The sequence below is a fragment of the Neoarius graeffei genome, chromosome 13 (genome assembly GCF_027579695.1).
Source record: "Neoarius graeffei isolate fNeoGra1 chromosome 13, fNeoGra1.pri, whole genome shotgun sequence".
Classification (NCBI taxonomy): Eukaryota; Metazoa; Chordata; class Actinopteri; order Siluriformes; family Ariidae; genus Neoarius; species Neoarius graeffei.
In genome coordinates this window covers 148518-172958 of record NC_083581.1, presented here as the reverse complement: position 1 = coordinate 172958, position 24441 = coordinate 148518, and the positions used below count along the sequence as shown (strand labels likewise).

The following is a 24441-nucleotide window of genomic DNA, read 5'->3' as shown; positions in this document are numbered from 1 at the left end:
CTGCTTTCCAGCTTGTCAGCCATGGACTTTACACTTTCTTTGCTTATCCACATAAATTTCACCCCTAGGATGTTTTTTTCCGCCCATTTGAAGAGGTCTTCAGGGGTTAGGATGTGGTTTGTATCAGTGGCCTGCAGACTCGCTCTTGCAGCCTCTCGCTTTACTGTGCCACCTATTCCATCACATGGTGACTTACCGTGTGATGTTCCAAAGAAGTTCCATTTCGCAGAAACACCGAAGTCTGATGAGTGATAAAGCAGATTGATAAAGCTTTTGCGGTTTTTATAATGAGCAGCAGCTCCATCACTGAAATAGTGAATGGTCTTCAAAGTGGGCAGCAACTTCTTCACTTCGGGTACAACACTGCACAGAAAAGTGTACACAGCTTCTGTATCATGCTTAAGACAATCACTCACTGTGCACATACTTGAACATTTAAGCTGGTCATCCTCCGTGTAGTAGATCACAAAAGGATGCAGGGTACACTGAGAGTTATCCCAGGGGTAACCCTGGGCGGCGTCTTGAACAATAAAAGAGTAATTCTCAGCAAAGTCAAGAAGTATGATGCATTCATCTGAGTGCAGTTCTTCCTTCAGTTGGCATAAACGATGACTTTGATGCTTTGCAATAAAGTGATGAACCGACAGTTGGTTTACTTTTTCCATGAGCAAATCCAGGTAGTCTTCTGTTGAGATGGTGTAGTCCAAAAGAGTTGTTCTGTCAGTTGTCACCCACTGCTTGAAGCTAATGTTGTCTACATCATCACTTACTTTGTCATTCAAAAAGTGTTCTAGATTTGTGGATCCTGGGCACTCTTCACACCTGTGTAACATGCATTCCATGTTATGTGTGGAACACACAAGATGGTTCAGGAGATCTGTGTGGGTGATTTTCTCTGCTTGGTTTTCAGTTGGGAAAGCAGAAAGCATTAGCTTCACATTCTGGTGGTACACACAAACACAAACAGAATGTGTCCCTCTAGCACCTACAGTTATGCACTCCTTGGGATGGAGTGAGCAAAATTTGGAGATTCCTATCTTCAGGTCAGGGTTTAGAATAGAAGAATAGAATAGAAAGCCTTTATTGTCATCACACAGAGTATAATGAAATTCAGAGCTGCTCCATAAAGTGCACACACACATAGAATAAAAAGAAAAGGTATATTCAAAATACAAAAACTACTATTGAACTACTAGTTACTATATACAGACACATTTGTATAGGTCCTGCATGGAGAATACACACAAGACAAAGCACAGTAGATAAAACCTTAAGGGCAAGTCAAGTGGCTGATAGTAGCAGCATCCAGTGGTGTGCAACCATGTGTAACAATTACAGTTCAAGTATATTGGCATTGTAATAACAGTATATACATACACACACACATGCATACATACATATATATATATATACACATACATACATACATACATACACACACACACATATATATATATATATATATATATATATATATATATATATATATATATATATATATATATATATATTGATTGCTTGAATAGCTGGAAGGCTTCATTCAGATTCATTACAATTAATCTTTTTTGCTTGTGTACTCTCTTGTCTCCTTCTTTGACACTCTTAAAATCTTTTTTACCAGGCAATGGTCTAGAAATATCATCCTGGTGAAAAAATGCAATAACTTTGTTTACAGTGTCTGTACTCAGTGGTCTTCCTATTGAGGGTGTGATGACAGGCAAAATACCATGTTCTAAGCGCAGATCTCTTGCTCGTCTGACTAGACGCTCACTAACACCAAATTCATCAATGGTCTTTGCAATACTCCAGCTTTGTGGTACCAAAGTTAATAACTTGATCTGCTCCTGCTTTCCAGTCGTGATTGATAACTTTTGCTTCAAAGCTGTGACAAGATAGCCAACATCACTCACATCAGCAGATGATGTGGTCATCATAGGAGCAGCCCATGACGTTGAAGGGACTGCAGCACACCAATGTAGCATTTCCTTCGTCTTGTGGCCAACTTCTTCAACCTTTCTCTTAATGTACGCTTCCTTATCCCTGGGACTGACTCGTGAGATTTTACATGGGGAAAGTCCAATAGCAGTGAAGCACTTATCCAATTGGTCTTTTATGTCTTCCTGTTGTACATAGTCAACATGATCATGATCAACATGCTCTTGCAATGGAACTTTGACTGACACTTTATACATATGCTTCTTGCACTGCATGCATACTTTCATTCCAGCCTTTACAGATGTCTTTCCAATGGCCTCTGCTTGGGACAGAGAGATGATGCGAAGATTTTTTTTTCATAGGTCTTGCATGTAAGCCATATGGGTTGCTGCAGTTTTTTTGTAGAAAAGAGTAACAATCCAGGTTTATTTTCTTATGGTACAAACATATAGTTGCATCAGGTAGTACATCATCCTGCAGACTACACCTGTGCTTCAGGAGCATTTGGTCATCTTTTGACAGAGAAGTGATGGATACCAGTTGTCTTGGTCTGAAACAATAGAAGCATAACATGTCAAAATGATGGTCAATCAGCAAAGTTGCAAGAAAAGTATTAATGTAAAGTAAGTATTAAAGTAGTTAGACTTACACTGCATAACTCTTGGTGTAATCCAACCTGTGGCAGTCTTCAGCACATCCCAACACAGCTCCAATAAAACATGGAGCCAAAGATGCCATCTTGAAAACTGTGAGCCTGCTCATTCTAGTCATTTAAATAGTCAATCTGATTGCAAGTGGCTCGTTCTAAATACAGGTGTGAACATTTACTAGAGTGCCTTGGAATCTGATTGATGTGGGGATGGTATGAGACACTTGCATCCACATTATGTTCTGCAGTGTGCATGCTCAATTTGACACATTTCTGTTTCTATACCTAATGATTACATATAAGTTGACCTTCAAATATAGTTTATCATGAATCAAATGAAGCATTTTATTGAGTTTAAGCTGTATGTAATGAATTTAAGGCGTTCTCTTAGCATCTGGAAGTGCCTTCATAGACCATGAATGCTGTGTATGTGTGCAAACACCTCATTTTCAAAAAATCATTTTGCAACATTAAGGCAAAACACCATCACAATTTTTGGATATGTTAGAAACATATATCTAATCTTTCAAAAACAGCCAATTTTATGTTGGTGGGACCTATCATTTTTTTGCTATACCATGCCAAAAATGGCACCAAATTATTTTTTCCAATTTTTAAACCTTAATATCTTCTAGACTATGCTTCACAGAGGGACAGTTTTTGAATACAAAGTACACAGCATTTGTGGGAAGGTGCATGTGCAATATCAAGCCTCTGTCTTTAACATTATACTTTCAACAGTCCTTCAAATATGCTGCCAGATTTGAAGAGTTGAATTTTTGAGCAAATTCAAGCCGCCAGAACGCTATGATAAACCAAAAGCACGTGTAAAAGTCCATCTACTACAAGTACTTTAACCAGATATTAGCCCTTGAAAATTTGAAAGACCTAGCTCAAATAGTTTTCTAGATACAGCAATGTGAAAGTGGCTCCCTAGAAAACTCTGCTGAAAACGTGTCTGGGGTTAGCTGCCTAAATATTTTTTTATGACAAAACTATAATGAGTTGGGAGCTGAAATTTGGGACTTTTCCTATTGGGAAGTGTGTGAACCTCGTGGAATTTTTTCAGGTAAATCTGAGATGGTCGAGCGGGAGCATTCGGACGTTTGGCGTGGAATGACCCTGGATTGTATTACTGATGTAAAGCAGTGGCTGGCACGGAACTTTTTGCACTTGAACGACAGCAAAACGGAATGTATTTTATTTGGCACGTCACCCATGTCAAATGTTCTTACAACAAACTCTGGTATTCTGGCCCCCTTTTTTAAACCATTTGTACAAAATCTTGGTAACGTTTGACAGTGGGCTTAAATTTGATAAACAGATTAGTTCTGTTAGAACAAGCTTTTTTCAGCTCCGTCTCTTGGCCAAAGTGAAGCCGTTTCTCAGTCGGCAGGATCTCGAGAAGGCAATCCATGCATTCATCGGTTAGAGACCGGACTACTGTAATGCCCCTTATGTTGGCCTCAGCCAGTCTTCAATTTTACGTCTTCAACTTGTACAGAACGCTGCGGCCCGATTTTTAACAAGCACGTCCAGACGTGAACACATTACTCTTGTGCTGTCGTCACTCCACTGGCTTCCAGTCCATTTTAGAATTTATTTTAAACTTCTGTTTGCTTTTAATGCCATCAATGGCCTGGCTTCCTCTTACTTGTCTGAGATCTTAACTATCCGTGATCATGGTAGGGCCCTGCATTCTTCGGGTCAGCTTCTGTTAGAAGTCCCAGGGGTCGAGATATAAACAGTGGGGTGATCGTTCTTTTGCTGTTGCTGCTCCCCAGACTGTGGAATAATCTGCCCCCGACACTCGCACCACTTTTGATCTCGGCCTTTTTAAATCGAAGTTGAAGACCCACTTTTTTTAGATTGGCATTCAATCCTGACTAGGGGAGTCTTGTTTGTGAGGGGTACTTTGTTTTGTCTGTTCTATTTCATGTACTTCTGAAAGGCTTTTAATAACCTGCAGCACTGTGGCACCTTCTGCAGTCAAAACCTGTTTTTATGTACTTTTTTTTTTTTTTAATGTATTGTTTTATACAAAACACTTGTGTTTTATGGCTTTGATGTAGTTTCGTATGGTTTATTTCACACCTCTGTTAGTGCACCATTGTTGGAATATTGGGCCCGCCTCATAAATTGAATTGTAACCTCCAGGTATAGCTGTTTGTGGGCAGTAAAGGACCATGTGGTCCATGTCTTGTGGTGCCTGTTGGCATTTTGGACATGTTGGAGTGTCACGATACCCCCATTGGTAGAGGTTCACAGCGGTTCAACCACTTTTTGATAAAATTCTATTGGATTGGACCCACTCACGTCTTGAGAGGGCCAAAAAGCCTGGGAGTGGGTCTGTTGGGTTTGTAATTATTTCTCCTCCCCGTGGTATGTTCGAATCCCATTCTCTTTTCTAGGATTCATGTTGAAATTTGGATTACTTGTTTTGAAGAATGGTTTTCGTGATTTTAGTCTGTTGGTGTTGGGGGCAGAGTCAAGTACCCTTCTCACTGGGGTAGATTCGTCCAGCAGTTGTATACGCTCATGTTGGTGCTGGGTTGCTTGTTCCCTGCGCGGGTGTGGAGGGGCGATTGATGCCATCACAGGGAGCCAGGCTGTAGGTGTGGCTTTGATGGAACCTGTGATTTATTCTCATGGCTGAGTTCAGCTGTACATCTATTTTGTTGGTATGGGAGCAGCGGTTCCAGACTGGCACACAGTACTCAGCAACACTGTAGCACAGTGCAAGAGCTGAAGTCCGCAAGACAGACTGTGATGCTCCCCAGTTGGTACCAGCTAGTTTTATTATTATTATTGCACATCGCTTTTTGAGTTTCTGTGCCATGGCCTCGCAATGTCTGAATGTTAGCGCTCGATCTAAAGTAACCCCCAGGTATTTTGGGGTTAAGTCTGAAGGCAAAATATTTCCTCCAATGTTATCATGGACTTGCAGTGTCTGATTTGCTGAGTGTTTAAGTGAAATACAGAGCTAACAGTCTTTGTGACCATTCTTTTTCAGGTACCATTTATTAAAGATGTGTAGTGTTTCCACGTCTCTTGTTAGGGTATTTTCTAATATTTCAAATGAACATGCCTGTGTGGCAATAGCTAGGTCATCTGCGTATCCAAATTTTAGGGATTCCGTGGGTGGCATGTCACTTTATATAAATGTTAAGAGTAGGTGCAAGCACTGAACCCTGGGGGACTCTGTTCTGTATTTGTTTGGCTTTGCTCATCTGGTCAGCGATGCATACAAAGTAGCTATGGTTTCCTGTCATTTTGTAAAGCAGCCTCAGTGTGGCTCTATGTTTTACATATGACGACAGCTTAAACATGAGCCCCTCGTGCCACACTGTATCATAGGCGGCTGACAGGTCTACAAAGATGGCACCAATTTTCTGTTTGTTTTCATATCCTGATTCAATGTAGGAGGTGAGAGCTAGAACTTGTTCTACTGTGTCGCGCTGGGTTCTGAAACCTGCTTGTTCTGGTGGAATATGTACATTTAGGACAGGCTGTAGTCTAGCAAGAAGCACTCTTTCGAATAGTTTCAATCTGCAGCACAAGAGGGCAGTAGGCCGGTAGTTACTTGGAATATCAGCCTGTTTTCCTGGCTTTAGGAGGGCTATTATATGGCTTTGATGTAAAGCACTTTGGGTACCTTTCGGTTATTGTAAAGGGCTATATAAATAAAATTTGACTTTAAATAGCAAAATGTATTAAATACCAGTATTCATCTATATTTAAACAAAAAGGAAATAAAGATATGTCATCCTATTTACATGCAAAATAATTGCTTGACATTTTCTCATAAGCAGATTGTGGTTGACAATTAGGAACAAAGACACACTGGAGCAAAAGAACATTCAAAAGGGATCATAATTATATTGAAGAAAACATTATATAAAATTCATTCAGTTTTTTTTTTTTTAAATCAGGCTTGTATTGAATATTCTTAAGATAAAAAGGTTAAAATGAAGGTGGTATCCTGAAAAAAGGGTTTATTAAAAATCATTGACAGTTCAAATACCCATTTGGTATCTCCTCCGTCGCAAGCCAGTATGCAGATTTCAGAACAGTGGTGCAAGATGCTTTCTGATCCTCCTCCACCTGCTTGTTGGACTCAATAATGCTTCCCTGCTATGGCCGCACAGTGGGCTTCTGACACCATGTGTGTCTTAAGAGTCTTGGTGCTATAAAATTTTTAAAATATTTAAGAAAATACAACTTTATTTAGTCATGTAGTAACTGATAAAGCCAGTAAAATTGAGCTCCAGCACTTTTTTATTTTATTTATTTTTTAACAGCTGATTACTTCATATGTAAAGATACTGAAAACAAGGTGCACACATTAATTAAATGAAGTACCTTCATTAAATAATGCCATTTGGCTTGTGCTTGATAATGACAACCTGAAGTTTTTCTTTCCATCAGTCTGCCTTGGTCTCTTGGCAGAACTTTGCTTTTCCAATGGTTTCTTCTATTAAAGCATATATATTTGCTTTGCTATAAAGCAAAGTTGATGGCTTTGCAGAGAGAAATGCATCATTTTGGTGGCCAGAATGGACAAGCGGGTTAAGCGAAAAAGGACACATCTACCCATCTTGAGTCTAAACAAATTCCAATCTTATCTCGGCTCTCCCAGCCAGCACTGCCTTCAAGGCCGTCACTGTAGAAACGCGATTCTCCCCCTGGAGTTCACTGCAGTGAGAGACACGTGTGTGTGTGTGTGTGTGTGTGTGCGCCTTTTTTTTTCTCTATACTTTTCTGTCTGTATTATGAAAGCTAAGTTGAACCGGAGTCAAATTCCTCGTGTGTGTAACATACCTGGTAATAAAGTGATTCTGATATATAAAAACATTTCTTAGTAATGCAGGGTTGGACTTAAAGCAGTCCCCATTGGGAAAATGCTCTACAAAATCATAAAGGACTCCATTTTTGAAAGACCATGGAGTATAGGGACTCAAAAATTTGAACGTCTTAGTCAAACCCTGTACCTACTGCATGGACAAAATCTTGCTGTATTTGAATATTAATCAAAAGCAACACAGAACATCTTTCACAGACAAAATACTCATTGTTAGTTTGAAATTTAGTTAAGTTCCTTTTTGATCAAAGGATTAGTGTTTTTCACAACCCAATATTTCATCTAGATTATAATGTAACAAATATAGGCAGTGTTCTCCACGGGCGCTTTTAAAGTGGCGCACCGCCACATTATAATTCTGGCCCACCACCCTTCCCTTGGCCAAAAAAAAAAAAAAGTAACTTCATCAGTATGCACCAAATAAATCGTAAAGTATTTGTTTTATTATAATTTAACTATTTAACATGCAGAAGACCATTAAATGAATGCTTATGGGGCTACGCGAAGTGGCCACACGATTGCAATAGAAAAACATCTAGCCGGCTGCATACAGATTGTGACACACAGCTCTGCAGATTGAGGTCTATCCCTGCATTACACTACACCGCACCACAGTACACCATAGACCCTTTTCATGTGATGTCACGACAAACGCGGCCACCATTTTGGACATGTACTACCAGTAGTTTACCACAGCCAACATTGAGGAACAGCAGCAAAGAAAGTTTTTACTTTCAGCAAGACTTCCATCATGCCACTATATTGTTATGCACCTGGATGTAGTAACCATCAACAAACAAGGCAAGGTTTATCATTTTATCGGATCCCGACAGAGAAGATGGATAGCGGCCATTAACAGGAAAGATTGGCAGCCCTCGGCATACCAATGCTTGTGTAGTGACCACTTTGTTGGAGGTAAGACGAATAAAATTAGCCAGAAAAGGCATTACATTGCTGTTAACATTCTGTGGCGGCGAGTGTGTAACCAAATAGGTTAAAATAACCCATTGTAACCTCTTTGTTCTTCTGTAGTAGCTATTGTTGACTAGCTAATGTCAACAACATGGTAGCTAGTGTGTTACTGTAGCAATGTTTACGTTCAGTCATTTGGATGACTGTTAAAACCTTTCAGTCTCAAGTTTTTCCTTTACTGTATTTACTAGTTTACTGTAATTATGATCCGGCAGCTATTTACACCGGATCCAGTGTAAATAGCTGCCGGAGCCAACGTCCGAGGTTCCGGAGCGCACTCCGGAACCTCGGACGTTGGCTCCGGCAGCTATTTACCTGTACAGGGCTTAATTTGAGGGGGAGCAAGCCGGAGCGTGCTCCGGAACCTCGAACGTTGGCTCCGGCAGCTATTTGCACTGGATCCGGTGTAAATAGCTGCCAGATCATAATTACAGTAAAATAGTAAATACAGTAAAGGAAAAACTTGAGACTGAAAGGTTTTAAAAGTCATCCAAATGACTGAACGTAAACATTGCTACAGTAACATACTAGCTACTATGTTGTTGACATTAGCTAGTGCTAACAGCTAGCTGCTAGTACACTGCTACAACACAGACACTGACCCTAATAATACAGTTCTTGGTCATTGCCTGCTAACAGCAAATTTATAACGGGCCATGTCTCAACAGACTAAGAAGTTATTTCATTGACATTTAATAACATTTTGTTTATCCTGAGGACCGAAAGTAAATGAAAATGTGAACAAACCTTAGCTGTAATAAGATGGCGACCACCGGCTCCAGGGATGACCCGCTGACGTAGGCATGTTACCCAGCCTGACACAAAATGTTTGTAGGCATCCAAACTCTCATACGCTTTCAGATCAATACCTGTGTATGGCGATGGGTTTTTAATGACATGGGTATACAGATCATGTGGGCTGAAGTCAGGTAAAGACGAGGGCTTCGTGTACTTCCGTACGTCAGTGAACAATCCTGGTGGAAGCAGGTAAACGTCGTTCTCTAAGCCTGCTAACCTCAATTTTTGCAAATACCTCTCCCTCTGCTCGCCCTGTAAATGCCTTACGTCGCTGGATAGTGAAGGTGTTTTCTGCATCTCGCTCCTTTTTCTTTTATGTTTTTCGTTTGTCGCCTTCCTCGCATTCAAACTGATTCGAGCCGGTCCACTACATGTCCAAAATGGCGGTCGCGTTTACGAAGGTCACGTGACTGAAAAGGGTCTATACTGACACATAGTAACGTTGGAAGCTACAAGCTGCAGCTAGCCAGCAGCTAAGTAACTTTGCAGTGCACACGCAGATTGTAGCGTTATTGTGCAACGGTTACGCTTTATCTATAGTCTTTTCTGACCATGCACCGTTAGTGATCATATAACAGCATGCACACAAGTTAAGTTCAGGTCTTTTATTTTACGTATTTGTGATTGTGTAGGCGAGAATTGCATTTTCCTGTTGCTTTACTGTTTGTTCACTGCAGGACTTCCAGGTTCCTGGGTCAAAGGACCCAAACTATGAAGGCCAGGGTGGCTTTGTAGTGCCAGTCTTGGGCATGCACAAGCTGGTGTGCATGGACTGTAGTGGTTTCACCCCATTAACATTATTTATTTTTTTTTTAAAAGCATTTATTGTAACTGGGTATTTTGTTTATGAATTATAGAGATTATTGGCATGCACTTAGACCCGAGATTATGTAAATGTATGGTTTATGCAATGTTGGTAATATAGGGTGTATTCAGACCAGGATAGTTCAATAGTTCACTTGCTTTGGTCCGAACCAAATGTTTTTTTTTTTTTTTTTCCATTTTGGTGTGGTTCGCTTTCACACTGTACATTTTAGTAAGCGGACCAAAATCTGTCAACAAAGCCACGTGCCCTGAGGTCTTTCAGCTATTGGTCAGAGACGACACGCGCATAAAGCGTTAAGTTCAAAAGTAGTCACGGAGGCTTTCCGTGCTGTTATTCTTTTTAATGTCATCAAAGCTATATGTTTTTTCCAGTTTTTACTGTTTTTTCACAATTGTGCGATTACTATGCTGTTGTACAAGTAATTTATCGACGACGACAAAGGGCAAGGCGGCTACGGAGGATAGCGCTGATGAGTGCACATCATGTTGTGACAGTTCTGGCTCTTCACGCAATAGATGAATTTCTTTTTTGCGTCGCTAGTACCGCCACTTTTTGAAAGAATGTCCCTGATTTTAATGTAGGTCTGACGGAGTTTCTTCACTTTTAGCCGACATTGTTCTGGGGAGCGCGTGAACCCCTTCTCCTTCATTTTGTCACTGAATACAGCAAACACGTCGGCATTTTTGTGTGTTCTCTCCAAAAGCTCAGATATGTGGCCATCTGCCCATATATCCACAAGGGTACGCGTTTCTTCCTCGGCCCACGTTTGCCCCCTACTCGTTTTTTGTATTCTGTAGTCTAGCCTACCACTGGTCTGAATGACTGAACGACTGTTGTAAGGTTCCCTTGACAACCGAAACAGTGTTTGCACTTTGCGGTAGAGTGTCAAGACTGTTTCCCATAATGCTTGACAAACGACGGAAGCTCCCGAGGTACAAAAAGGCAAAACTGTCGGATTAGGTCCGGTCTGCTTTCACACCTCCAAAAGATCCGCACCAGGGTTCCTTTGGTCCAGACCGAGTCCGACCTTGCAGCTCGGTCTCGGTCCGCTTGTTTGGTCCGGACCAGAGTTCGGTGGTTTGTATTCAGACCAACCCAAAAAGTCCGGACCAAGGGAAATTTGGTTCGTTTGGTCCGGACCAAACAACGTAGGTGTGAATGCGCCCATAAAGTAACTGGTATCTTCCAGTGGGTGGGGACAGGCCACTATATCTAGCCCTCTGAAGCAGGGCTTTGAACCGGTTCAAGGAACGAAAACGAAAACCGGGAACTTTTTCTATTTCACATGGAACAGAAACGAAACCAGAAACTTTATTATTTTTTATGTTCCGGAACAGAAACGCTTATTTAAAAAATATAGCTGCAAGCAGCAATGTGGGGGCCAAGCAGTATAGGTGCAATGGATTCGTCTTGACCCAAGGATTCCAGAGATTGTTGAATTTTGTTTCTAGCCAAAAAGCATCATGAGATATGAGCCAAAAGACATTTTCCCTAGTTATAGCGCCCCCTAGCGGCCAATTTGTTCCAAATGTTTTTTGGGCCTTTTTGGAGGGGTGTGGCATAATGCTACCAAGTTTCGTTAAGGTACGCCAAAGGCCGGCCGAGATATGACCACACTTCCTGTTTCGCATCAGCGCAGCCAAATTTGATTGGCTGCCATGGCAAAACACTTACGAAATTCAAAACACTGAGCATAACTTTTGTGCGGCTTGGTCCACTTATCCTATGCACCAAGTCTGGGAAAAATTGGTCAAAAATTGAGGGAGGAGAAGCATTTTAATTGATTTTCACAAAATTCAAAATGGTGGGAAAAATATCCTGCGGCAAATGACATCATAGGGTGCGTTGGATTCGGCATGGCCCAAGGATTCCAGTGATACCAAGTTTTTGAAAATCGGACGTACGGTTCAAAAGTTACAAGCAGAAATGTACTTGAAACTTTCACCTGCTGGTGGCGCTAGAGGATTGGGGGTGGGGACCTAAAATTTCTTGAAGGCTATCATGAGACTGTCTAGAATGTGGGTGCAGATCACGTTTTGGGAAAATCCGACTAAATTTGCAGAAGGAGAAGCATTTTATTGATTTTCACAAAATCCAAAATGGCGGAGATTCTGTTCTGGTGTACATGACGTCATAGGGTGCGTTGGAATCCTCTTGGCCCAAGGATTCTAGGGATACCAAGTTTTTGACAATCGGGCGTACGGTTCAAAAGTTACAAGCAGAAATGTACCTCAAATTTTGACCTGTTGGTGGCGCTAGAGGGTTTGAGCTGGGCATCTGGATTTTTTTTGTGGCAAGTCCTAGGATAAACTAGAATGTGTGTGAAAAATTTGAAAACATTCCTATGAAGGCTGCCGAGATATGAGCTCACTTCCTGTTTGGCGTCTTTGCAGGCACGTTTTATTGGGTGCTACGGCCAAATAGTTTTAAATTTCAAAACACTGAGCATAACTTTTGTGCGGCTTCGTCCAATGATGCCAGGTACCAAGTCTGGGAAAAATTGATCAAAAATTGAGGGAGGAGTAGCAATTTAAGTGATTTTAACAAAATTCAAAATGGCGGAAAATCTACCAGGTGGAATATGACGAGATAGGGCGATTTGGATTCGATTTGACCGAAGGACTCCAGAGATACTAAGATTTTGACGATCGGACGTACGGTTCAAAAGTAACAAGCAGAAATGTACTTCCAAATTTGATCTGTTGGTGGCACTAGAGAGTTTGAGGTGGCGAGTTGAAATTTGCTGACGAACCTGGAGGCAGCCTAGAATCAGTGTGCCAAATTTCACAACCTCTCGTCAGACGGTTCTATGGGTTGCCTTAGAAATTCATTGATTTTAACATAATTCAAAACGGCGGAAAATCCGCAAGGCAGAATATGACGTCATAGGATCCGATGGATTCGGCTTCACCCAAGGATTCCAGAGATACTGGAATTTTGTTTCTACCCAAAAGGTATCATGAGATATGAGCCAAAAGTCAATTTTCCTAGTTATAGTGCCCCCAGCGGCCAATTTGTTCCAATTGTTTTGTGGGCCTTTTTGGAGGGGTGTGGCATCATGCCACCAAGTTTCGTTAAGGTAAGCCAAAGGGCGGCCGAGATATGAGCACACTTCCTGTTTTGCGTCTGCGCAGCCAAATTTGATTGGCTGCCACGGCCAAACGCTTAAGAAATTAAAAACACTGAGCATAACTTTTGTGCGGCTTGGTCCAATTATGCTACCTCCCAAGTCTTGGAAAAATTGGTCAAAAACTGAGGGAGGAGAAACATTTTAATTGATTTTCACAAAATTCTAAATGGCGGGAAAACTATATGGGCGGAAAATGACGGGGTGCGTTGGATTCGTCTTGGCCCAAGGATTACAGGGATACCAAGTTTTTGAAAATCGGACCAACGGTTCAAAAGTTACAAGCAGAAATGTACCTGCAACTTTGACCTGTTGGTGGCGCTAGAGGTTTTAAAGGAGAGGCCTGAAATTTGCTGAGAGTAATGGTGTGCAAAATTTCACAACTTTTTACCAGACGGTTCTATGGGCTGCCATAGATTTGCAGAGGCGGAAGAACGTTTAATAATAATAATAATAATAAGAAACAGTAGAAACACTGGGTGCCTTCGCAGCTTCGCTGCTTGGCCCCCAATAATGGTAACCGGTTAATACCGGTTTTTATTTCATTCCTCAAAGTTTCCGTAGCCTACAAATAAGTCATTCTTCTCTTGCGCAAGTTTCTATGACCCGCTGGGGTTCACTTCCTGTGTGAAGTTCGCTGACTGAATGGAGAGAGCGGGAGGGTGGACTACTATCACGTCTCCACATCTTAAATAAGAGGTAAATATGGCAGTCTGTCGTTATTCAAAAACATCAATTTCAAACACGATATCCAGGCTTTCGTCTAAACGGGGGAACAGGGGCGCTGCGCCCTCTTACTCTCGGCGTGCGCCCCCTTACCGACTCCGTGAAAACATCCCAGCAACACTACGTGACAATGTGTCTGATCATCAAATACGTTATAATTGCTCCAAAAATATTCCAATCATAGTAGATACACCGCCAGACGGTGCAAAAACAATCCGAATTGGCGTTTTCCAGACTGAGGCGCCATGTTTACTTGTCGCGGCTGCTCTCGCGAGATTTGACATGGGTTCCATACAAGGTCAGCTGACTTGTAGAGCGAGATTTCTCGAGACTGAACGACCTTTCACCCACCGGCGCGGGAGCTTTTGACAGAAGTAGTTCGCGAGTTGTTTTTGTTGACACTTGGGCATTTAAAGATGTCATCCCACGGCATGAAACGGAAGAAAGCCAAAGACTGTCCGGGGCAGAAAAAGATTACTACTTCTTTCTTTTTCAATGTTGACAGACAATTTGTTACAATTCTCAGATAGCCTCAGAATGTCCCATTGGAGCATTTTTCAAAGGCTTTGCACGGCGGGGGGGGACAACCGGCTCCCTCGCCATGGTGAGCGCCCTCATACTAAATTTTTCTAGAAAAAAACCTGATATCAATATATTTGTCCACGTTAATGAGAGGCTCACGAACATTAAATGACGTTAACCTCTGTTAGCCTATCAATGCATAGGGCCTGACTAGCCTTTGGTAACACACTAAACAAATTATCTTTCATTTTTGGCACTTTTTCTGTTTGTGTAGATGGGAAGACATACTGAGAATCCAAATCGCCAACATTTGAAATAATTGTTTTGAATTATTTCTTGTCTTATTTAATGAAGGTTGTAATAGAATTAGCCTACATTTGGCTTAAGCTGGATGAGACAGAGACATAATTTTATAGCCATTTGTTAAACAGCTGACAGGGAACGTAATTAACTGTTCCGGGAACGAAATTTTTTTTTTTTGTTCTAACCGGTTCGGGAACATCTGTTTAATGGTGGAACCCAAAACCGGAAACGTTAAAATTCCGTTTCTGTTTGGAACGAACCAATAGGAAAAAAAATTCTGGTTCAAAGCCCTGCTCTGAAGGGAGGTGGATTAGTTGGGTCATGGTGCTGTCTGTTATGTAGTAGTCATGTAATGTGCATGTAATCAGGTGGTGCAAACATAGTGCAGTACAGTATTCTGTTTTGTAGACAAAGTCTTTTTTGTTGTTGCAATAATTGCTTGAACTTTTTATTTTATTAATTTAATTTATTGTGTTAAATTTCTGCTGCTACTTTGGGAAACCAGACCCAATAAAACACCTTGTATTAAAAGTTCTATCTTTGGCCGTTGTCCATCAGATGATATGTACAGTAAGAATGTGTTAATTTTTTATAAAATGATTTTAACAATGATTTAGCAATTCCTATCCATTATTGGCCAGTTTCACTGTCAAAAAAGCTAAAAGTCCGTCAGCTTCAAGGGGGGCTTTGCCCCCCCCCCCCAGCCCCCAAACCCCTGCCACCACCTTTTATTTTTGAAAAGTGGAGAACCCTGATAGATGTCACAAAAACACACACATTTTGCAGTACATAGGTACTTAGTGGTCACGTAAAAAAAAAAGCCACTAAAGATTTAGACTAACCCGTTGTTGGGTCCAAGTTTGGTTTGGGGTGGAATCTTTTTCTACGGAATCCTTCTTGTTGTTATGATGAGGGTGGTGGTTGTTGAGCTCTATTTCTGCGCATTCATCATCCAAAGTGAGATCTGGCCATTATTAAAAAATGTTCTGTTTCAGGTCCAGCGGCCGGGTGAGTGCCGTTTGTGCGGTTGAAGTTTTTTTTTTTTTTTTTTTTTTACGCCGGTTTTTTTACTTTTTTTTCGGGTTCGTAAATCTAAAATCGAACTTGACATTTACGCATTCCCTGGGCTTTCCACGAAGGCTCATACTAGCCAGCCATGACAAATAATTAGCCAGCCGGGGGGAGTAAACACAAAACTAGAGCCGCCAATCCCCATGTGTGAAATGGTGAGAGTGCTGCAGGGTGCGTATCGCAGGCTATGAGGCTCCGATGCTCTGAGCCTGTGTGTGTGAGAGAGAGAGCAGCCCCGCCCCTCTCTGTTCCCTGAGTGGAGCTCGTCGCCTTGGTAACGGTGCTCAGGTGCAGGGAAGAGACACAATGACGAGCAAAGAGCGCTTTTTCTCAGAGTTCCCTCTCCTCGAACAACGCTGATTTACACAGAAACAAAAGAAGCTATTCACAAAATTCTTGCACATTGAGCGCTACAAGGCTCCCATGAACACATTGATGTAATTTTTTTTGTCCCTAGTGTAAAAAATGAGGACAATAGAGCGAGTTAAAAACAAGTGACATTTCTGATTTTGCAGTCACAGCGCTCCCACGTTTATAATGGGAATCTATGGGGCCGAGTGGCTGTCCTCTCCTTACTTTCAGGCTTCTCATTCAAAAACTGTAAATCCTATCGCTCAGGTAGATACATTTGTGTGAATCAAGACAAGTGTGACTACTACTTTTGAGAAAATTGTGTGTAGAGTGAAATTTGTGGCTGAAAACACAGTTTAAACACAGTTTTTTAGCTTTGCGACAATGTTTATTGTTAAAAGCGCTATACAAATAAACTTGATTTGATTTAAATGAGAAAGTTTGAGCTATTTTTTCAAGCTTTCTACACTCTAACTTAACGAGCTCCACTGAAGTGTAACGCAATAGACACCCATTATAAAGTCTGAATTTCTCCAGAATTAATCATGGTGTTTGATCTGTGACTGATCGAAAAGTATAGAACCTAGCAAAAAAGTTGAATGCCAGATCCACACAGGAGAAGTTTGTCTCCATTTTAAAGTTTGAATCATGTCTCTAGGTGAAAGCATGCCAGAGCAGCGGATGTTTGAAAAACATTGAAAATGTGCGATTTTTTTCAATTAATTCCATAGAAAATGAATGGGAAATTGTGTGGTGTTTTTTTTTTTTTTTTTTCGCGACTGTCGCAAAAAAAAATCGGAGAATGCTGAACAAAGTAATAGCATAGCGAGTCCGATCGAGCCGCACGTTTTTATGTATTGTTTGTGTGCGATGTACGGTTATTGGGTTATTCGAAATCGAAATTTGTACGGAAGATGAAAAACGGAAGAACAAGAGTTTGCTGTGCTTTGCTCCCTATATGGGAGTCAATAGTTTGCAATGCATAGCACTGCATCACTAATAATAAACTCCTGTGCATGCAGTTCCCAGGATTAAATGTATTTTCCACAGACCATTTATTTATTCACTTTACTCAAATACAAAGTAAAATGGCAGTAAATCATCTTTCTTTTCTTGTGTATTGCATCATGAGGCGTTCCTAGCTTGTAAATCTCTTCTTTTCGGTGCATGACACATTCACGCAACTGAGCATGCTGTGAATTAACAATGACAACGGTCTGCAGTGGGGCTACACAATTACACACTCAGCGAACATTTCTCCATTTGTGTATGAAAATACACTCCTCCGACTCAGTTTGGTTTCATTTACAACCCACAGTGTCTTTTGATGCCACCACGTAATTGAACGAGAGAAGACTGGTTTACCGGAGACAAAATAAGCGTTATCTCTGCTTCTGTTCCCTCCGATGTCGCCTCCGACAGCCCCGACACACTACTGCCTCCGCCGAGTGCGCGCGTGCACACACCGCATGTCGGGGCTGCGGATGAGTTACTCTCCCTTGATCAACGAAGTCGGCGGGGAATTTGTGGTTATTATCGGTACAAACAGCGCGAATCACAACTTAAATGAGTGCGGTTCAGTTTGACATTGTCAGTCCGTTAGATAAACAATTTTATTAAAATCGAAAATTAATATTTAGAGCCTGTGGGCTACAAAAATAAGTCATTAAAGTAGCTGTCTGGACTTAATTGTGTAGTCGGCTGTATGGCCGGCAGCCGGTGCTTGTGGAAAGCCCTGTCGAATCAGCTCTGCGCATGAGCCATGCGGCACAAAAATGGCAGCCACCATGAAGGAAGGAGATCCGGAGTTTTCAAACATTTGCGTAAGTGTGAAATCGCAAAATAGTATTCTAGCGAACAACAAAATAGTAAAGATTCAGAAAAACAAATCATTCAGTGATCATTTTAATAGTGTAATTTCATCCAAACTAGGCCTAACGGTCGATTTAGAACTACAAAAAGTCCGTGTGTTGGACATTTTAAGTACCTTTTGTAAAAGTTTTGCAAATGTTGCAGTCAGCATTTAAAATGCTAACTTAGTTTTTGTACAAGTTTCAGTTGATTAAACTGTCATTTTATTAAATGTCTGCTTTTGTAATAAAGTACTGAAAGAAAAAGCAAACACAGCATTGCGATTTCTTATCCATCCATTTAAAAAAAAAAAATTCCCTCCCTACTGTTTTTGCTCACCTGGTGGACAGGAAACGGATTTTTTTTTTTTTTTAAGGATGGCCTCTGATAGCAGTGGCGGCTGGTAGTCTTTCAAACGGGGGAGGCTGGTCAGTTACGATATTTCCAGATTTTAAAAGAAAAAACACATCAATTTTGCCCATACTCTTGCCTCTGATCTGGCTGATTGTTGGCAGGGTCACAAACTGTGAAATAACAGGTTCTTTTGGCCCATTAGCCTACTGTCCAATATACATGATGGTGGTGTTGGGGGGGGGGGGTATATTTTAATATTTTATATTTTAAAATTGTGGCATGTTGTTTAAAAATTGACCTCGGCTGTGTTTTTGTTTAAAAATGTTTTCCAAATTGTAGCTGTTTAATTCATATCCAGAAAAACATATATTCCAATATAATATACTCAGCATAAACATTTTAAATAGATTCTATATTTTTGGTCCATCCATGACGTATTACTAAAGTAGCCTATTTACTGTTGTTGATGTGGGTCACTTGCTGTTAGCCAATTCACTTTCTCGTACCAGGAGAGCTGAAAGGAACCAGTATTATTCCCTACCTTTTTCACCAAGTCAGTTTGAGGCGTTGCTCTTTAATTTTTTTCCTCAAAAGGAAGACTGGCAAATGGCTTCGCCAAAATTAAATCAGCAATGCTTGGCATCCGTGCGCAGCTTTCTTGCTAGCTGACTAGCCCCCTCAAGTTCAGTCACTCAAACGATATTTCTGGAACTAAGATAGCAAACTTGACAACACTATATTTACACTTTATTTACAATGAAAATATATACAAACTAAAAAAGCTGGTAGAAACCGTATGTAATGAATGAAATCGAAATGTAAGCCGATCTCTTACAATACACCACAGCACTTGCGAATCCGCATGGGACTGAACTGATGTTGCCAGATACTGCTGACATTATCCAGCCCAAAATATGTTCAAAACCCGCCAAAATGCACTGAAAACCGCCCAATCTGGCAACACTGTCCGCTGCCTATCTATAGTTGAAACGAGCTGTCAATCAAAGAAAATATCTGGCTGCTTTCACCAGTCTCCTTGTGGAAACTGCCATGTCCCTCCCACTGTGAGGCTCTGAGTCCGTGGGCGGGCATTTTCGCAGTATTTGTCCAATAATCGTCTTGCATTTTGAGATTGACAAGCACATAGCTCTCAATCCACTGAGGCTGGGCTGCATCGCGCTGTCACGAGGGGGAAAAACTCACACACACATTAGGCGAACTGGGGAAAGTTATAACGGAATGATTTCGCACTGTAGTTGGGTTGAGCACACATATTTCTATGATTCTGGATCTGAAATAGCAATGTTATAAGGTCGGCTATAACGTAAGCCTAGCGCAATTCATCCTACACGATGTTCGGCATATTTAGAGGAGGCTGAGCCTCCCTCGTTGTCTTAGAGCAATCGCCCGTGGTTGATGGCGTAGGTCACGTTAACCGACAATTGTCCATCATTGACGGATTTTTTTTTAGCTATGACGGAAAAATCTGAAGGCCGTCGGTCATTTTGACGGATGTTTACCGTTACCATTACCAATAACAATAATAGCCTAATAATAACAATAATAAAACATAATGAAACACACAATTGAAATGATTGGCAAGTTGTGGCAGAGTTTTGTTACATACGGTATACGTAGTCTTCACTGCCGTCACTTTCAATCTGAGCCGACGTTGCGGCAGTCTTGATGTTCAGTGCGTAGGCTGCTCATGTACGGTATACATTGTAGCCACTGCGCAAGGCTGTTCCCCCCTATCGCGCTCCTGATCGCGCTCTGACTTTTCTAACCACTAGCACAGTGAGATGTATTAATGTTTCCCTTCTCTGCAGAAGACGCGTCATTTTTGCTATTAAAGAGATGCATTGGGTTGTTTGTGTCGTTTCCCTGCCTGTACGTCTTAATGCAATAGCGCTCATTTAGGCTAGTTGTTTTCTTGTTTTTAAAATGAAACAAATGTCGATTTATTGTATTCTTCCCCAGCAAGCTTAAGAACATCACTGCTTGAATATCTGCTAAACTATCATTTTAATGAGAGCACGGGTAGACAAACTAACATTTAAACATAACTTCATTTTATTTAAGACCTTCCGTGTCAGGTTCCAGGCTCCGCCGAGCCGACCCCCACTATGACAAATTTAAGTAGCCTACGGAAGAATCTGAAGGCCGTACGTGATTTTGACAGATGATCAATTTAAGTAGCCGGTGGTTCACGCGCCTAACCTGTTGGTGGCGAGCGCGTGCATATCGATTAGCTCTTGATTAGCTATTGATTAGCTGTCATCTCTTTCACCTCACGTGCATTCGTTGTCTATCTGGTTCGAGCGTTACGATAAGTGGTGTATACATTCGATGTAGCAAGATGTCACGGCAGCTTGGTGTGAAAGGATTTTTTAAAAAACCCAACTGTGATGGCCTTCAGAGAAGAGAGGGAATGATGCGCTGGAGGAGGATGAAGATGGGCAGGCATTAACGGCTGTTCAGCCAGCGGCACCGGCAGCTACGGGGAAAGCAGCAACAAGTGGCAAGGTGGTCAGGTGGGAATACAGGGTTCAGTGGGAGCGGGAGTTTACTTGGCTGCGGGCGGAAGGGGGCAAAATGTTTTGTGACATCTGTAGGAGAGCAAAAGTCGCCAATGGATTTGTCAGAGGCTGCACGACTATGCAGAAATCGGCCATCAATGACCACAAAAATAGCCAAAGCCACATGGAAGCCTGCACGGTACTCAGAGTGGGCAGATGGAGAAGCACGTCGAGAAATCACAGGCTGCCTGTAACGAGGCACTAAAAACACACACCGAGCCATCAATATCCCAAACTGATACACCTCTGCCAGGTGTCCAAACCTGAACAGTGCATGCGCGCGCGCACGCACACACACACACACACACACACACACACACCATGACAATCAGTCAGATGGAGGAAGTGATTGCAGTGACCGTAACCAACGCCATCGATGACCGCATCGCAAACAGTAGATATGTCGGGGTGATAGTAGATGAAACAACTAATATCACAGTTGAGAAAATGCTGATCACATATCTAACACTTCAGCAGAAAGGAGAGCCTGAAACAGTGTTCATTGGCAATTATGCAATACTCTCTGGCACTGCCAAATGCATCACAGCAAAAATAAAAGATGTGCTATCGGGCCGTGGTGTAGCGATGTCTCGGGTCGTTGGGTTGGGAAGTGATGGAGCGAATGTGATGGTGGGTCGAAAGACCGGAGTCGCACAACAGTTGCGCCAGAATGACTGTCCCTACCTCATAAACATTCACTGTGGTGCGCACAGAACGGCACTGGCAGCCCGAGATGCATCAAAGGCTGTGCGTGAAATAGATGCTCGTCACCACCATTAATAACATCTACACATACTACAAGAATTCCCCCATTCAAACACACAGACTAAATGAACTGCAAAATGAAATGGATGAACACGACCTGCTGAGTCTCAAACAACCATCCGCTACACGCTGGCTGTCCCTGGAGAGGGCAGTTAAGGGCATACGTGCCAACTGGGTTGCTCTGGTGTTGGAGCTGGAGGAGGAGGAAGCCGCGAGAGACTGTCCGGTAGCTAAGGGTCTAAGAAAGCAGCTCCAGAAGTACACGTTCCCTGCCCTGACTCACCTCCTGACTGACGCCTTAGCTGTGGTGAACCGCATGAACTTCACTTTCCAAAAAGAGGACGTGAACATCTCCATCCAGCCAGTTGTGAACATGACCCTCGCTAGCCTAGATGACTTGATGAATGAGCCAGGTGAGGCAGAGAAGAAATTCAAAGAGGCTTTACAAGACCACAGATTCTGTGGAATGACACTCGCGCAGCCAGGCCCGCAGGCCTTTTCCAACTTGCGCACGGAGTACCTCGCGGAGATCACAAAATCAGTCAAAAAAAAAGATTCCCGGCAGAGCATCTGGGAATCATCGCTGATCTTGACACTGTACTTCTCGCTATCGGGGTGCTGACAGCGCGTTGAAGAGGCATGGACTGGATGCGTTGGAACGCGTCTGTGACCACTACGGGTCACCGCGGGGTGCAGCTGCACCACTGGTGCAGAAAGACCGCATGCTGCAGGATTTCCTCCCTATGAAGAGAGTACTAGCAGCAGGGTCAGGAAATCCAACTTTCAGAGGCTCTTGCCGGCTTCTGATCACTTCCCTGGGAGAAATGTTTCCCGACTTCAGAACTTTGGCTGAAGTGGCACGGGTTATTCCAGTCTCCAGTGTCGCAGCAGAGCGCGGGTTCAGCCTTCAGAATAAAATTAAAACGTCAATGGGAAGTCGTCTGTCCGAGGCAAAGACGCAAAATTTAATGACCATTGCCTCGGCAGCAGTCTCCATTGACGACTTTGATTATGCACAAGCGAGCTCCCAATTTAAATCCATGCGGGCCAGAAGGAAGGTTTAAGCTCACGCAAACAGGTCAAATTAGATTGCCACTTAAATCGTTGTAGTAGACTGTTCATATTTTAACTGCAATTGTCTTGCTACGTTGTAAAATAACATTGTTCATATGCCCGTTAAGGCACAACAGCCGCAATGTTTTTAGCGGAGGGAAAATGGGTTCACAAGTGACCGAACGTCAGAATCTCTGTTCATCTTTTTGCATCATAAATACATAAGTGATTAAATAATACAAGCTAGTTCTGTGAATTAATTTTTAAATGAAAATGAGTCCATGAAAACACAAGTTATTAAATATATAGCATTTATAGCCTATATACATTGTCATTTAAAATAAAATGACAGATAATAATGGTCAATGACGGAATTTTTATGACCCTGTCTGTCAAAATGACGGACAATGAAAGTCTAACGCAACCACTGGTTGATGGTGAACTACTAGAAGTTTCTGTAACTGGAAGATTCTTGTTAGGCAGGTTGTCTTTCTTCTTGAAGAAAGATGATATGCTTCTTTGTGCCATCATGAGAAGAAGAAATCATGCAGTGTGAATTCTTGCATCATAGTGAAATTGGTGTGTGGGACAGTGTGGCTAAAATATTTGGGGCATGTGGTTGGGACCCGTCTGGATAGATTGGAGACCATTTTTGAATCATAAAACAGTCCATAAATGCCTACATTTTATATATAAATGTTTCTCATTTATATTTTAGATCACTACAGATTAGCATTTTTATCACAACAAGAATTTTCCATGGTCTGTTAACTCTGGAAAAATTTTTCCTGTGTATGCACTACAGTGCGCACACCAACCGATCTGCTCATCAGAAACAGAAGAAATATTTATACTTTGATCTTTGGCTGGATCGAGTTGAAGTTTAAAAATAAAAAAGGCACTGTTCATCAGGGTCACAGTTCTCAAAATTGAATTGAATCACTGTCTTGAATTATCCGACGCGCATAAAATCTGCGTGTCCTCTTGCAACAAGTTTTACCTCCAAACAGCCTGAAGTATGTCTGACAGCATGACAGGCGAGAGATGACGTTCTTGCACACCTTTTATTTATTTATTTATTTATTTATTTATTTATTTTTGCTTTTCAGCTTTAATGTCCGTTTAGGTACCCAGACATGTGCATACACAGTTGTGTTTTGGTCTGGGGAAATCTCTTCTCTCTGTTCTCCACAGTCACTGCAACAAACACACACAACATTTAATTGACAACAGGTGCATTGACTTTGCCACTTACCTTCCCTGGCCCCGCCCTACATTCACAAACTGACACTAAGCCACGCCCCCACTGCCACAAATGCATTTGAAGTTCTTCATACTAACTGTCCAGGTTTTTGTGTCATGCCGAGATAATCATTATAAAGAATCGCGACGCCTCCTCTGCCAGTTAGACGAGACTGGTGTATATAACTGCAACCAGGAGGACTAGTTCCATTTAATGCTACAGACTCATTTGGTTTAATCCATGTTTCTGTTTAAACACAGTACATTAAACTGCTGATCAGTAAGAAGTTCATTAACAGTTCATGCTTCAATGTAATGAAACCTGTGTGATGACTCTGTTCAGGTAGCAGACAGTTAGTTTAGCCTGTCCGTCTGCTCCCTGGCCTTGGCTCTGGATTGTCACAGATCAACTAGGCCTGTTCTGAAACTGAGCTATGCTGCGAGAAATGAGAGCAG

General features: G+C 41.8%; 1 protein-coding gene across 9 annotated transcripts in view; it reads left to right on the top strand.

Annotated features, from left to right (window-relative positions):
- Positions 1 to 24441, top strand: part of LOC132896316 (histone-lysine N-methyltransferase PRDM7-like) — a 72572-nt gene that overhangs the window by 18149 nt on the left and 29982 nt on the right. The gene's annotated exons all lie outside the window — the stretch shown is intronic.